The sequence below is a fragment of the Leuciscus leuciscus genome (assembly GCF_965113295.1).
Source record: "Leuciscus leuciscus genome assembly, chromosome: 6".
In the NCBI taxonomy this organism is placed as follows: Eukaryota; Metazoa; Chordata; class Actinopteri; order Cypriniformes; family Leuciscidae; genus Leuciscus; species Leuciscus leuciscus.
In genome coordinates this window covers 8,563,893-8,578,114 of record NC_138730.1, presented here as the reverse complement: position 1 = coordinate 8,578,114, position 14,222 = coordinate 8,563,893, and the positions used below count along the sequence as shown (strand labels likewise).

Genomic DNA, 14,222 nt, shown 5'->3' with positions numbered 1-14,222 from the left:
ATCCATAACATCAGCAGCAGATCAGAACATTAAGAATGTGCTCTTCTTAGTAAGACACTTGTCACTGTTGGGATTGAACTTGATACTCACCGTATCATAAATCTATCCAGACGCATGCACTTAGCAGCAGCAGACTCCCGTAATAGTTTGGCATTTTTGTCGCGAATTCTTTTTAAGCTTGGCATTTCTGGAAAAGACGTGCAACAGTATTAGCGACCCATCATTTAAAAGTGTCTAGCTGCAGCTAGCATAAGTTTAATGTAGCACTAACGTCAGCAAGACGTTGATTACAAATAGTTCTAAATAGTCCTACCAAATAGTGCTTCTTAAACGTAGATGTTCAGTTCAACGTAACACCACATACGTCCGTCATGTAGGCTATAATATCAATACGGCTTAGCAGGAATAAATACTAGCTAACGTTACATTCACAGCCTCAGGTAGTAAACTAAATGCTAAATGGTGCTGCAGCCGCCAACCTTTTTCCCCCTGAGGAGATGTTTGTTGTCCTAAGTAGCTTGCTAGTTCAGCATGCAAAAATGGCAAATACCGGTAATACTAAGTGTTACGTTCAGTCAAATACTAACGTTACCACATTAATCAGTTACGTATCATATCAAACCGGCTTAGCTCGTTTGCTAATGCTTACCTGAGTGTCTGTCGTTCTTCTGTTGGTGCTGACGTTACATGCTTCCTCTTGCACTGCTGTTTTGAGGCGTGAGATCATCGATGTGATTATGACACTCACTGCACCTGCGCGAATCCACAAACTAATTGAAGTTCAGAGACTACTTGGGTGGCTCGCTTTAATTCAAAGCAAGCCCACTATGCCGCACTGGTGCTTTATACATGGAACTTGGACAGGGCCAGGGCACACAGGCCATTGTGGCCGTACGATGATTTTTTTTTCACGGGGCATGAAGGCCAAAGTGTAGGGCAACGGTGGCCATGGCCGCGGTATAATTCCCACCCTGGTGAGCATGTGTGCAATTTCTCTCCAGTATGAACTCTCTGGTGTGATTTTAAAGCACTGGATGTAGTGTAGGTCTTCCCACATTCAAAGCACATATGAGGTCTCTCACCAGTATGTACACGCTCATGCTCTTTTAACTTTTGCAGATGTGCAAAAAACTTTCCACATAAAGAACAAAATTTTGGCTTCACAGTAGCATGAACTTTAAAGTCCCTGTAAAGGCAATTCTAAAAAAAAATTCTAAACACATTAGAAATGTTAGAAATGTATTGCTAAAACATATTACAAAGACTGTGAACTGTGAAGTACTGAATTGTGGAGTTAGACCGTTAAACAGTTTTTCTCCATTGCTGTTTTCCGGATTTTTTGGGCGGGGCTAAAACGGGGGCTCGATGACGCACTGAAGCCCCTGAGCTCCTGGACACGCCCCTACTTGATGACGCACTGGAGTCCCTGACGCTGCCCCTCCCCTAAAAATATAGCACATTCACATCAGTTTGCCGATCGCGAGTTACTGTCAGTAGCCTACTAGGGGTGGCACAGTTCACAAAACCCACGGTTCGGTTCGTATCACGGTTTTAGGGTCACGGTTTTCGGTTCTGTACGGTTCTTGTTGTTATTTTTTCTTTTAATCTTTAACACTCCAAACATGTACTTCAGCATATGATATATAGCTTAATTATCTAATTATTAATTTATTTCATAAATGGGGCGTGTTTGCAAAACGCAGCTTCTCATTTCCCATTCCGAAGTAATATAGTGAGCGCGCGGTCACCGTGAGGAAACTTTCAGTGGCCCTGGAGGTCCATCCATCTGTAGTGAGAGCTACGTGGGGACAGTTCTTTGTCAATTTCTCCTCGTGTCTCGTCATCATAGGCGTAATTTGCGGGTGGGACATGTCCCCACCACTTTTTGCCAGGGTCGATATTGTCCCCACCACTTTTGAAACATCTCGCGGCACAGGTGTACCAATACAAATAAATAAAACATCTCCAGTTAACTAGCAAAGTATTCGTTTCGTTCGTTTGTTAAATAAAAAGCAATCTAGCGCTGAAATGTGTTTTTTTTAATCAAGTGATCAAAGTGCTCGTTGCCGCTGCGATCAGTGGCGCTGATACAGTGTTCTCTTTTGGCTCGCGCACACGCCACACAGTCTTCACTCGGACGCGCGCTTCAATCCGTTGAGGAGACTCTCTATTCGTTCCGGTGAAATCACAAAACAAAATTCACACAAATCTGTCCCTGCTTGATATACAACCACTGATAAACATAATCGGTTTTGATGAAAAAGCAAAAATATATATACGAGTGCGGATTAGAACTCAGAACCTATGACACGCTTGGCAAAAGTTCTGCCACTGGACCATTAAAGTACATACGTGAAACAGTCGATCTATGTATTTATTCACGTGAAAAAACAACATATAGTGGAGTAGATCTCATTAAAGGTCTAAGTAAACCGAGTGTACTATTTAAATCGATTGCTGGACATCGTAATGTTATTCTACATACATCTGATTTATGATTTAGCATTGTATTAGCACGGGCACGAGGCTACATTGCGCATGTGTCGAACCGTGCGACGCACACACGCTCCGAACCGAGACAAGCGAACCGAACGGTTCGGATGTTTTTTCATGTACCGTGCCACCCCTATAGCCTACTATTAGTTACTACAGCCTACAGTTTGCTAGCTAGCTATGCCTTCGTCACGGAAATGCGTACTACCTGGATGCGATCACGTACAAAACAGATCGGTGTCCTTATTTAAATTTCTGAAAAACGATCAAGAAGAGGTGGATTAATTTTGTGAAGAGCCACCTTGATGGAAAGCTGAGGATCACCGCCAAAACCCGCCTCTGTAGTGATCAATTTACACGGGATAGTTTTATAAACTTTCGTTGGAGACAACTGGGATTCACTGATAATCCGCTGTTACTGGTGAATGGGGCCGAACCGACGAGCTCTCGCCTCGGCCTTCATCCTCCCGTCGCGCCGACAACTGGTGCCATCGTCGGCAGACGGCAGTGCGTGCCCACCAATGAGTGTAAGTTGCCTTGTATGCTTATGTTATAATTATAGTAGGTAGTCCAGGCTCGAACATGTATGGCTTTGTAAAACCTAGGAGCATCCATTCCGGCTGTAGCGGTGACAGTTGAGTCAGTGTGGCTGTGGCGACGGCAGCTTAGCTTTCCCGCGAGTGGGCGTGGTTTCAGCGCAGCCAGTGGACACGCCCCCAGCGTTTGAGAGCAGAGACTACTGCTCATTTTTTCAAGATTTTGATAGCTTATTTTATGTACTTGCCGGCTTTTTTTATAATTCAAATTTGGCTGGGTGGCTAATAACACCTTTTTCTGTGGTGTGACAAACTCAGAACACATACTTAATTTTGACTTTACAGGGACTTTAAGGTGTCTGTGTAAGTATGTTGCCAAAGCAAATGTTTTATCACACTGATCACAGCTGAATGACTTCACTCCAGTGTGAGAGCGCAGATGATTTGTGTGAGCGCTTTTGGATGTGAAACTCTTTCCACACTGAGTGCATGTGAACGGTTTTTCTCCAGTGTGAATTCGCATGTGCGACTTTAAGCATGCTTTGTCAATGAAACTTTTTCCACACTGGGTGCATGTGAATGGTTTTTCTCCAGTGTGAACTCTCATGCATCTCTTAAGGTCTGGTTCATGTACGTAACTCTGTCCACACTGAGTGCATGTGAACGGTCGTTCTCCCGTGTGAACTCTCATGTGTATATCCAACTTTCCTTTCTCTGTGAAATCCTTTCCACACTGAGTGCATGTGAACAGCATTCTCTCCAGTGTGAATTCTCATGTGTCGCTTAAGGTCTGGTTTATGCGTGTAACACTTTCCACACTCAGTGCAGGCGAAAGATCCTTTGACTCCAGATTTCCCAGCTTTTTTGAGTGTGAATTTCCTTTTAGTCTGGGAAATGACTGTGTTTCCATCTGCAATGCGAAATAATGAGTTTTTTTAAATATATGGTGATGGTCTTCATTCACTTCAATATTGAATATTGAATATTCTTTAAAGGAGGACAAATGTAAAACAAGAAGGAATGTAAGTGAATCTAGTTTCTAGATGTATTTTTTATGTATGTCATGTTTATCTTAATGTTTCTTGTCAGTCATTAAAGAGAATGAAGGAAAACACCAACCTGTTTCTTCCTCTGTATCTTCATCTCTCATTCTGCAGGGTTCTTCCTCAAAGTCCATCTTTACAGTAATATGTCAGTAGTTTCTCCTGGAGTAATTCCTCCTGCTTGCTTGCTTCTTCTCCTGTGGGAAGATGGGAATATTCCCAGCAATTAAACTCTCATGAACGGCTGTGGGAGCGGCTTCACTGACTGAAGGTGTGAATTGTGGTCGCTGTTGCTCATTTAGCAGATGATCATCACACTTACAATCTGTGAGCCTAGAATTGTTTGCATAATTCAGCTCACAGCCTGACGTTCCACCAAACCCCTCCTCCATTAATGTTAAGAACAAAGACTTCTTTCAATTCTTTAATTACCACAGTAGTTCAGAGAGAAGCTGAAAGTATATTGATGAGGGTTGATTGCTGTTAGCAGACATCAATTAAACGTGAATGTGTGCAATCCCATACGGTAAAAAAAAGAAGAAGATATTTTCAAATATATTTCTATATTGCTGAAACAGCCAGACACCTCTTAGAGGGCAAGAAGTCGTCCTCTGGTACCAAGCCCAGGAAGGACAGGACTTTCCTCTGATCCACATGCAGTTTCTGCCCTTCACCCATCTAAGGTCTTGGCCTGTGACTGCCATAAAAATTCCTCAGGACCTCAGCAGCAGTGGGTGAAACAAAAGCACCTTTCCCACAGCGCATTTATCCCGGAAAATTTGCCATAAAATTGCTAGAGTGCCTTCTGTGTGAACGCAAACACGTCCCGGGATTGATGCCGGGATGAGGACCTAGGAACATTGCCGGGATCAGACCCGGAACACGCCCTGTGTGAACAAAAGCCAGGACCAATGCCGTAAGGGGTGTGTCGTAGTGATGACGCTAAAGCTGAGATTGTTCATCAGTAGGGGTGCACCGAAAATGGCATTATCGGTTTCGGGCCGAAATAAAAAAAACAGCCTAAAACGTAAACCGAAAATGAATGTCACCCGCCCCTCCCATCCGTGCGCAAGCACTTAGGTTTCACTCACGGTCGAGCTGTTATCACGCGTCTGCCTTTCAAAGATTAAGCATGTCAGAGGGCTGTCACTTATTGCACAATCGATCGGACCAACCAACACAAGTTTCAAAAAGGAAAATAGGGAATCGATTTTAACGGCCTTCTCTCGGAGTGCGTCCAGCTCGTCATGATACGCCCGCAGCGAACGCGCGTCACACAGCAACTGCAGGTTCTGACACACACACACACACACACACACACAGCCTATTTCTGCATAATATGTAGCCTTCAGTAATGTTTTTCATTGATGTTATGGCAGTCCACATTGCTGACTTGTGCGCGTCTCAAGCGCACTCTTTACGTTCGTCTTAATGCCTGTTTAGTTGTCCGTGGATTTGCCTATATTTGGCGTTGAAAACGGATCAACGCCAAATATAGGCAATTTACTAACGATTCAATGAACACTTATGTCTCAAAAATCAAACAGGATTTTTTCACAAAAGTGACAGCCCTATACGAGAGGACACCAAAGCTGCAATATGTAGCCTAACATTTGTCCTGCAAAAATCTCCTAAATTGTGGATTTTTTTGCACAACTTTAAAAAAAACTATTTTATTTGATGGAACATAAAACTTGAAGAATAATATTATTTGGTATTATTATTTATATTTATTGTTAAAAATATTTTAGGATTTGTTATGTAACTGTTAATAAAAGTTAGATTATTATATTGTGATTTTTCATTTCAGATCCATTAAATTCAAGCAATTTAAATATATATATATATATATATATATACGTTTTTAAAAGAAGCCATTTTTGGCTTCAGTTTCGGTTTTCGGCCAAGTGCATCCTAAATTTTCGGTTTCGGCCCAGAATTTTCATTTCGGTGCATCACTATTCATCAGCTTAGTGGAACGGTATGCAGTGATCGAATCAGAAAAAAATGGACAAGCGTGGAAAAATCGCAGATCATAAGCAAACTTAGATGCTGTGGAGATATTACACGTCACATCGATGTCACAAGTCTTTACGGGATGTGTGTGAACAGATTCCGGAAAATCCCTGGCAGTGTGAATGAACCAGAATCAAACGATCCCGGGACAAATCCCGGGACACATTATACGTGTATTTTCCGGAATCTCTGTGTGAAAGGGGCTAAAGAGAGACCACAATGATCCATCCAAATCCATTCATAACTATGTTTGGAAACCTTAAAACTGATGCAAACTACATACAGCCATTTCATATTATTCAGAGAAATAAGTATTCTCAGTGACAGCTATTTGTAATCCTAAATTTTACACAAATTCAGCTGTTAATGTACAAATGAATAAATCCATGATAGTTCAATCTTTTTCCATCTTGTTTGGACTCTATTTGTTTAGAATATTGCCAAATGTACACTTGTGGTGGTTTGGAAAGTGAGAAATGCATTGGTAAAACTTTAAAGACACTTCAAAGACTTCTGTGTGAATTCTGATCTTCTCTGATGAGTCCAGTTTTCAGTTTTCAGCTTTGCCCAAAACCTGGTCCTCTAATGGTTAGACAGAGATCTAGGGAGGCTTACAACCCACAGTCTCTCGCACCCACTGTGCAATTTGGAGGAGGATTGGTGGTGATCTAGTGGTTCTTCAGTAAGGCTAGAATCAGGCAGATACGTCTTTGCGAAGGACACATACCTCAAGCCACGTAAAAGATTATCCTAAAAGAAAAAATGCTTAATTATTGTGGCATAAAGTCACCCAACAGCAATGTGACTGACTGATAGGGAGCATGCCAAGATGCATGACAACTGTGATAGGAAATCAGGGTTATTCCACCAAATATTGATTTCTGAACTCTTCCTAAGTTAAAACATTAGCATTTTGTTGTTTAAAAATAAATATAAACTTGTTTTCTTTGCATTATTCGAAGTCTGAAAACATGGCATCTTTTTTCGTTATTTTGACCAGTTGTCATTTCCTGCAAATAAATGCTCTATTTATTTGAAATTTGGAAGAAATGTCAGTAGTTTGTAGAATAAATCAAAAATGTTGATTTTACTCAAACAGATACATGTAAATAATAAATCCAGAGAATCTGCTAATTTTGCAGTGGTCTCCTAATTTTTTTCAGAGCTATATCAGTATATGATTTTCTAATTTACTTTAGAGGTAATATAGCTGATAGTTAACAAATAATCTTTTGTCTATTTGTTTGATGCATAATAAGGTTCTTCACTTTATTAGTTTCAGAGAAACAACAGTTTATCTTTCCATAAGATAACGTAACTCTTCCATAGCCACACTCAAGCAGTCTCGGTTCCCCCATCTTAGAATTCACTGCAATCCCCAAAGCTCCTCTGGACACAAAAATCACAGCTATATTTTAAAGGGATAGTTCACCCAAAAATGAAAAATCTGTCATTAATTTACTCGCCCTCATGTTGTTCCAAACATGTAAGACTGTCGTTCATCTTCGAAACACAAATAAAGATGTGTTAATGAAATTTGAGAAATTTCTGTCCCTTCATTGATAGTCCATGCAACTCACACTTTGATGCTTCAAAAAGTTCATAAAGAGATCATACACTGCAAGAAAAATATTTCTTATTTCAAACAGAAACTAGGTTATTTTTCTTACCCCCATTGGCAGATAATTTTGCTTGTTTTTAAGCAAAAAATCTGGCATCATTTTTATTTATTTTTTTGGAAAACCAGACAACATCTTATGTCATTTTACTTAGTACATGCAGTTTGAATTAAGAATTTTGAGATATTTTGGACCGGAAACGAGACAAAAATGTGACCCGTGCTGGCAAAATGAGTTGCAGTGCGCAAATTTAATGTATAATTTGTTGGAATCAGACAAAAAAATGACTGAGCTACACCTGTTTGAAGCCAATATAGTCAGCAAAGTAAATTGAGAAAAATCTAGTTAAAGTTTTCTGAGGGTTCCAAAACTAAATCACCAAGCAACTGTTGGAAATCTCAGAAGCAAAGACCAGGGCCCGTATTCATAAAGATTCTAAGAATCCTCTCAGAAAACTCTTAATTTAGCTTAAAAACTTTTACGTAGGAGTCTTAGCTTAAAAGCGATTCGGGACCGATCTGAGAGCAACTCTGAGTAAGGAAAAGACAAAAACTTTCATCTTAGTAAGGAGGCGGGGTTGACCCCGTTGCTATGTTTGACACAATCTTTTGACGACTGTGATTGGTTGGTTGTCCAAGAAGGGAAAAAAAAGTGATTTTAAGTATAGGGTCTATTCTAAGCCTTCACTTTGAAATTACATACGTAATTTTTCCTATTTGACCGTTCTCACACACACACACACTCACACACACACATTATATATGTGTATATAAATCCTTTTTATTTTTATTTACCATGCTGTTAATTTCCTATAAGGTATTTGCTTGGCTTAGAATGATAAAAATTGTTCCACTCTTTCCAATTACACTAATTGCTGGCATGTCTATTTAAGTGGTGGTTTGAATGTTGGTTTTAATGTATCAAACATGGAATTTTCCCAGTTGCCAAATATCGTAATGTAGTGATTACTTTCATTTCTGGCGCTATGGCATTTCTGTGCTGTTTCGGAGATGTTAGCGTGTCTCTAATAAGATCAGTCACAAACATGATCCCTGCACGATCTAATCTATAGCGTCTTATTAACTCACTGTTATTCATTGTCTTCAACACATTTCTTCTCCCTCTTCGTCTTTCTGCCATTTTCTCCTCTGTTAAAGAAACTCTTAAGCCTCTTAAAAGTCCTCGTCCGTGCTCCTAACAATTTTGACCTTAAGAGCTCTTTTAAGGGTTAAGATGCTTTCTGAATTACTCTTTTCTTTACTAGGATTTTTTCTTTAATTTTAAGAGTAAACGCCCACATTTCTAAGAATTTTCTTAGAATTTTGTCACTAGGAGCTACTCTTTGCATTAAGATTCTTTATGAATACGGGCCCTGGGCCGGTATCCCTAACGATTCTGAGAATCCTCTCAGAGAGCTCCTAACTTAACCTAAAAATTCCTTGCCAGGAGTTTTAGCTTAGAAGTGATTCCAGAACATTTTCAGTGAACTCTGAGCAAGGAATGGATGGAAAATCCTATCTTAGTGAGGAGGTGTGGTTGACCCCGTTGCTAGGTATGAGTCATCATTTCAAAAGCCGTGATTGGTTGATCCTACAAGTTTGATGAAAATGAACTTTTGGTGATAATGAGCAAAGGATGTACCCTCAAATCAATAAACATAATTATACACTCTAATCTTATGCAGACTGTAATTGTAAATAATATTTCACATTCAAGAAAATATCTGGAAAATGAATAGTAAGCTGTAGGGGTTATAGCCTAACATTAGAATCTAAAATATGTGAAAACTTAAGCTCATTACACCCTGTTCAAATAATGATTCATGTCTTATTTGCTCATATTAATATCCTAGCTGGCATTTTTTGTACTTTCACTCCCATATGGACCCCATTGAAAACAAGATGGCCTATCTCAAGGGGCTGTCCTTAATGAAGTAGAAATTGCAACGTTACAACTCAGTGTGGTCTTAACGAGGGTAACACGGCTCAGCTTTTATCAATGTCTGTGATTGCTGGCTGGTCTATTTATGAAGGCTTGTTAACAAATATCCTACAAACACAGAAAATGGAGAAAAAAAGGTTTTGTGCAGCTGCTTAGGGGAACTCCTAAGCCACTAAAAGTCCTCTTCCCTGCTCTTAGCAGACTCGCCTTAGGAGCCCTTTTAAGCGCTAGGAATCTTGAGGAATAGCTTTTATATTAACTGGGATTTTCGTGTCACTTTTAGGGGAAATTCTAAGAAAACGTCATGACTCTGAGAATTTTCTTAGAATTTGGCCGCTAGGAGCCACTTTTTGCACAAAAATTCTTTAGGGATACGGGCCCAGGAGACTTGGATGTATCTTCAACAGGACTCTTTATTGAGAACGTTCTGTTTCATGCTGCAGTGAAGTCTGACTAAGGGAGCTATGCATTGTATTTTATAGGATGTCAGTGGGCAGGCCTTAAAGGTGTTCACCTTACACACAGCCTTAAAAGTGACCACTAAAACAAAAGCATCTAAAGACAATACAGGTAATCCCCCCGACTGTGAAGATAATAGTACCCCAAATGACCTGGGGCCGTATGTATAAAGCCACTCAGAGTAAAATTTTAGTCTTAAGTCTGTCAAAATTCTAACATTTACTCTAAATCATAAACTTAAGAATAAGTGTGATTCAGGGTAAGCAGGGTCTGAAACAGCACTATTGTGACACCGACCACACCAAACACACAGTAGTGGCCAAAAGTGATGTGCAGTTATTTTATTTTTTTAATGACCCAACACGTTTGCTTGAACCATCAAATTATGAGGAAAATATTTTTATATTTATATTTTTTACATATTTTAAAATATGAGGGAATAACAAAACACTAAACTTAGTGAAGGTATTTATCTGACAAAATTATTTCAAGTCAAGTCACCTTTTACAATACAGATTGTTTCAAAGCGGATTTACATTGATTACAGGAAAATGATGCAACAAAGTTAGTTTTGGCTGTACAGCAGCTTTAGAAGACAATAGTGTCACTGTCCAGCTTAATTAAGTTCAGTGTTGATTCATTTCCATTGTAAAAATCATTAGTTATCCATTTATTTATTTATATTTATTCGCTCTGGAGAAATCAGTCCATCGTCCAGCTCAGTTCAGTTCCCAAATAATAGTGTCAATGCAGGCAGATCAATAATTCTGTTGAATATTAAGTGACAAAAAAGGGCAAACTACAGCTACAGGTTTTAGAAAAACTAAAAAGCTCACAGGAGAAAAAAAACCCAAAATCATACATTGTCTGCAACATAGTCAGTTATTAATATTTCATTGTCCTCTCCTGTTTTTTCATGTGTTTATGATTTCTTTGTATGATCGCCTGGCTAAAAAATATGTCTGTACAATTTGGCATGTTTCATTGTGTTATCACAAATAAGCAATTGACTCCAGGCACAACTACACAGTACGCTTACAAAATCTTTAACACATTTTTTATACTATTTGAATAAAGGGTGAAATCTGTCAATTTTCCTTTGCCTCACGTTTGGCCACTGATCTTCAAATCTTGCAGCAAAATCAAGCCACTTTTATGAGGATTTCAGGCTTTCCTGAGTTGTTGGATCCATTGATGGATCAAGTTTGCATCATAGCTCCAACTGTAAATGAGGAGACATCTACAAATGTGTGATAATTTTGCACAATGCAAAGCAATAAAAATTTTTTTTAAATTTAATTCAGTGTCTTAATTAAATTATTTTATTATTATTATATTAAATGATTGGTGTCATGCTGCGGTGACCTCACCCTTGCAGGATCACTATTGGCTGATTCAGTGGTTGAGGGCAGCCATTTTGGGTTGACATCATTGTAGTCCTTAGTTTACAACACTTAAGTCCCACTTCAGTCAGCACTTAAGAATCAGTCTTATACTTTACTGAAAGTTGCTTTTAGCTTCTTAATAAAAGTCTCTTACTCTTAGAGAAGTCCTACTTTTAAGTCAAAACTTAAGACTATTCTTAAGAGCATTTCTTAGACGTTTTATACATACGGGTCCTGGGAACGTATTCACAAAACATTTTAAGGCTAAAAGTAGCTCATAACTTTGTGATTTAGGAGAAACTCTTAAAAACAATGTCAATCCTAATTTTAGGACTCCTAAATTTTGTCTCTAAGAGTATTTCACAAAACATTTTAGCTCTAAAACCAGCTCCTAAATCTGTGAAACATTAGGAGTAGTCAAGAGGACTAAGTCATTAAGACCAAATCATAAACTATCCTAATGGATGTTGCCGGCAATCCACCTCAGATATCCGAATGCCATTGAGACAACAGTGATAGAGCCTTGGGTGCGGAAACTTTTCTTCATAAATGCAATAAATGTTTTGATTTATAGATTTTAATCTGTAGCAGTTGTTTTCACACTTACAACTGATCAAATAGAGTAAGCAAATATAATAAGCGTAGTTGGCGTTCTGTCCAAGGGGATTGAGGCCACCGAGTTTATATACCTCCTCTCGAGATGATTAGATAGACCGTTTGGACCTGCTCCTCCCAAACTTTGTTTATAAAACATCATTTGTCAAGTCAAGTCAAGTCAAGTTTATTTGTATAGCGCTTTTCACAATACAGATTGTATCAAAGCAGCTTCACAGTATTAAATTAAAATAATACAACAAAGTTTGTTTCAAGAGGAATTTATTGATTGATAAAATTAAATTAAATATCCCCAAAATATCCCCAACTGAGCAAGCCAAAGGCAACAGTGGCAAGGAACCGAAAAACTTCATCAAGTGACCTAATGGTGTCCTAAAACTCCATCAGGTGACCTAATGGAGAAAAAAAAAACCTTGGGAGAACCCAGGCTCAGTCGGGGGCCAGTTCTCCTCTGGCATTTATGAGCTACAGGCCGGATTGTAGTTTGAACTGTAGGATTATATGAATGCCTGGCTGAAGAGATGCGACTTTAATCTAGTTTTAAACTGGGAGAGCGAGTCTGAGCAACGAACAGTATCAGGAAGACTATTCCAGAGTTTTGGAGCCAAATGTGAGAATGCTCTCCCTCCTTTGGTGGTTCTGGATATCCTAGGTATGACCAAAAGCCTTGAATTTAGTGATCTTAAAGAGCGCGATGGATTATAGGGTGACAAAAGATCCGTTAAATAGACAGGAGCTAAGCCGTTTAGGGCTTTATAGGTCAGTAGCAATACCTTATAATTAATACGGAGCTTTATAGGTAACCAATGCAGTGATGATAAAATCGGTGTTATATGATCATATTTTCTTGATCTAGTAAGAACTCTAGCGGCGGCATTTTGGACTAACTGTAGCTTGTTTATTGAGGATGCAGGACAACCAGCTAGTAAAGCATTACAGTAATCCAGTCTCGAGGTCATGAATGCATGAACTAACTTTTCTGCATCAGAAACTGATAGCATATTACGTAGCTTAGCAATGTTTCTAAGGTGGAAAAATGCTGTTTTTGTAACATATGAAATATGATTTTCAAAAGACAGGTTGCAATCGAGTATAACACCCAGGTCTTTTACTGTAGAGGATAAAGTAACAGGACATCCTATGATGTTAAAGTTGTATTGTGCGAGGTTTTGTGGGCGGTTTTTTGAACCGATAAGTATTACCTCTGTCTTGTCTGGATTTAATAAAAGAAAATTACGGGTCATCCAATCTTTTATATCTTTAACACACTCTGTCAATTTGGAAAATTTTGAGTTTTCATCCGGCCGTGATGAAATATATATTTGAGTGTCATCAGCATAACAATGGAAACTAATTCCATGTTTCCTTATAATATTTCCAAGTGGCATCATATATATTGAAAATAACAGAGGGCCTAATACAGATCCCTGCCGCACTCCATAGTTTACTGGAGTTATGATCGATTTTTCTCCATTTAAATAGACAAAATGGTAGCGGTCAGATAGGTATGATTTGAACCAGCTTCAATTTTCTCAGCTCAGATTTGTCTCTTGAATTCTGCAATCTCTCGAGATGCAGACATGTAAGAGGCTGACTATACTGTCCTCCCTTCATGTATAATCTTTGCGAAGTTTGACAGCAAGTTAAACTCCATCCATTATAGAGTTAAGAAATTCCAGCATTTATTATATCTTGATAACACAGAACTACGGTGGATCAGAGTGAAAATAAAATAAAGAAATGCATATCTCCAATTAGACTCATGACTAAACATAGCTTCAAATAACACAAATGATAATTCAGATTACAGCAATGCCATTGACATTAAACACATTTGCATATTAAAATAGATTATTTGTATATTTCCTAAAATATTTACGATTTGTATTGAAAAGCTTAAGATAACACGTCACATGCTTAAATTACAATATTTTTTCTAATTACTTTACAGGTTAATATCAAAAATATACTTCTGAGTTACCCAAAGCAAGTAGATAAAGAAAACTTACAGCTATTGCTCTTCAAAACTTCAGAAAGCAAGGATTGACTAGGAGTATCCAAGAAAACTCCCAGTCTGAGCAACACACACCAGCCATGTGCCCAGCTGCTCACTTC

General features: G+C 38.7%; 1 long non-coding RNA gene across 1 annotated transcript; it reads right to left on the bottom strand.

The window, feature by feature from the left end:
• Nucleotides 1-3,810: 3,810 nt before the first annotated feature.
• Nucleotides 3,811-14,222, bottom strand: LOC309500347. Its single transcript, XR_014206556.1, has 3 exons — nt 14,117-14,222; nt 4,149-4,269; nt 3,811-3,939 (listed from the first exon to the last, which is right to left on the bottom strand). It is a non-coding gene; the product is annotated as an uncharacterized lncRNA (long non-coding RNA).